General features: G+C 56.6%; 1 pseudogene; it reads left to right on the top strand.

Moving 5' to 3' along the window:
- Positions 1 to 475: 475 nt before the first annotated feature.
- Positions 476 to 1,158, top strand: LOC147458590 (18S ribosomal RNA; annotated as a pseudogene; the record flags this gene model as incomplete).
- Between the last annotated feature and the right edge of the window lie 1,494 nt (positions 1,159 to 2,652).

The raw sequence follows: 2,652 nt of genomic DNA, 5'->3' as shown, positions 1-2,652 counted from the left end.
ATCTCGGGGCAGGGCGAGCGGTCCGCCTCTTTTGGTGTGCACTGGTCGCTCCACCCTTTCTGTCGGGGATGCCTCCTAGCCTTAATTGGCTGGGACGCGGATTCGATGATGTTACTTTGAAAAAATTAGAGTTCTCAAAGCAAGCCTATGTTCTGAATACATTAGCATGGAATAACGCAATAGGACTCTAGTCCTATTGTGTTGGTCTTCGGGACCGAAGTAATGATTAATAGGGACAGTTGGGGACATTTGTATTTCATTTTCAGAGGTGAAATTCTTGGATTTATTAAAGACGAACTACTGCAAAAGCATTTGCCAAGGATGTTTTCATTAATCAAGAACGAAAGTTGGGGGCTCGAAGACGATCAGATACCATCCTAGTCTCAACCATAAACGATGCCAACTAGGGATTGGTGGATGTTACTTTCATGACTCCGCCAGCACCTTATGAGAAATCAAAGTTTATTGGGTTCCGGGGGTAGTATGGTCGCAAGGCTGAAACTTAAAGGAATTGACGGAAGGGCACCACCAGGAGTGGAGCCTGCGGCTTAATTTGACTCAACACGGGAAACTTACCAGGTCCAGACATAGTAAGGATTGACAGATTGAGAGCTCTTTCTTGATTCTATGGGTGGTGGTGCATGGGTGTTCTTAGTCGATGGAGTGATTTGTCTGGTTAATTCCGTTAACGAACGAGACCTTAGCTTGCTAACTAGTTACACGAAGGATCCTCTTCGTGGCCAACTTCTTAGAGGGACTATGGCCATCTAGGCCATGGAAGTTTGAGGCAATAACAGGTCTGTGATGCCCTTAGATGTTCTGGGCCACACGCGCTCTGCACTGATGAATTCAACGAGTTTACCACCTGGGCCGATAGGCCCGGGTAATCTTTTGAAATTTCATCGTGATGGGGATAGATCACTGCAATTATTGATCTTCAACGAGGAATTCCTAGTAAGCGCAAGTCATCAGCTTGCGTTGACTACGTCCGTGCCCTTTGTACACACTGCCCGTCGCTCCTACCGATTGAATGATCCGGTGAAGTTTTCGGATCGCGGCGACGTTGGCGGTTTGCCGCTGGCGACGTTTGAGAAGTTCATTAAGCCTTATCATTTAGAGGAAGGAGAAGCAAGGTTTTCGTAGGCGAATGTGCGAAAGGATCATTGACACACATCCCATTAGAACGACATGAACCGTGACGTAAGCAAGGGGCTGTTTCCGGAAACGCGGCCACCCTCGCCTCGCACCCGTGCCGGAGCCGGGACATAGTGGGCGAGGCGTCGGGCCTGGGCCGTCCGTCTGTCGCGCGGGGGGGCACGGGGGGACTTGCCGTAAGACAACATTCAGCAGCCGGCCGCCGCCAGCCAGAGTTTATCCTAAGATGACCAAGGCCTGCTTCGACGCAATCAGAGCAAAGGAGTAGAGCCAAGACTTCTTCACCGTGCAGGTACAATGAGATGTCACCCCAGCAGGTAGTCTAGTGGGACTCTCTTGAGGTCAGGCTAGACAACCCCCTGCAAGACGTGATCTCGGGCCGTTTTCAGGACGAGCCCATCAAGGAGCCGCCAAAGGGACTCAAGTCAGTGGACGCGAGCCTCCTAGCATGTGAGTTCCAAGTTGTGGGCCCTTGGCCTCTTGGTGAAGGTGTTCATCTTGAGCGTCCCGGGCAGCCCCGTAACACAAAGGGTAGTGGTGCTCTGTTGAGACGGGAACGGGGCGGACCGCGGAGCAAGGGAAGGGTGAGGTGAGGCGAAGAGTTCCTCGCACCCCTCTTGTGACGTTGGGATGCAATCCCCCCCTCGGGCGAGTGCCAAGGCTACCTTCCGTCGACGGGCTTGGCTACTTTCGGGCCGTTTTCGGGTCTTCCGGGGCTCGGCGCGCTCAAGGGTGGCCGACGGGGCTCGGTAGGCGATGAGTGACGGTGTACCGTGTCCAGGGCCGAGGCGCCGACGATGGTGAGCTCCCACCCGGGCCGCGGTGTGATCAATGAACACGACAGGCATTTTCCCCGCCGCGAGCTACGTGTGGCTTGTATCGATACGGAAGGTCCTGAACCCGTGTGCCTAGACGTGAGATGGGGCACGGTCGAGCCGACGGGCTTTAATCCTGGCCAGTGTGGTGCGTTTTCCCTGAACGGGGAGGTGCTCGGTGCGAGCCGGCGGCATCGCTTCGGCGACGGCCGCCGTCCCTCGCCCCGGCCCCGACCCCCGGATGTTGCATGCAAGACGACGCGGACGACGTTGGAAGCGTCGCGGTGCCGCCGGCTCGGTGCCGGGAGGTGGAGCCACGTTTGCGGGAAGGCGAAGAGCCGACCTTCGATTGTCGGGTGCCCAGGACCCTGTCCCCCCATAATGTTTTCAGCCTCGGGGAGTACATGTCGAACGACGTGCTTCCGTGCGGTGGCTTTGCGCGGTGTTGGACGGCCGGGCGTTGGCGGGTCGTATTTTCAGGTGGACGGGGACTCTGTGCGGCAACGCCTCCTTTGCCGTGGCCTCGGCTGTGACCCTCTCTGGGGGCTGGCGAGCATGCGCTGCCACACAATGGCCCACCCTGCCGACACCCGACCCTCCCGACACCCGACCCTCCTACATTGGGACGGGTTCAGTTGTGCCGTCGCGTGCGACGTTGATGTGGCCCCCCGCAGTCGATCCC

This window comes from Adiantum capillus-veneris, chromosome 5 (assembly GCF_014529385.1).
Source record: "Adiantum capillus-veneris isolate H3 chromosome 5, ASM1452938v2, whole genome shotgun sequence".
Classification (NCBI taxonomy): Eukaryota; Viridiplantae; Streptophyta; class Polypodiopsida; order Polypodiales; family Pteridaceae; genus Adiantum; species Adiantum capillus-veneris.
This window is presented reverse-complemented; position numbering and strand designations above follow the sequence as displayed.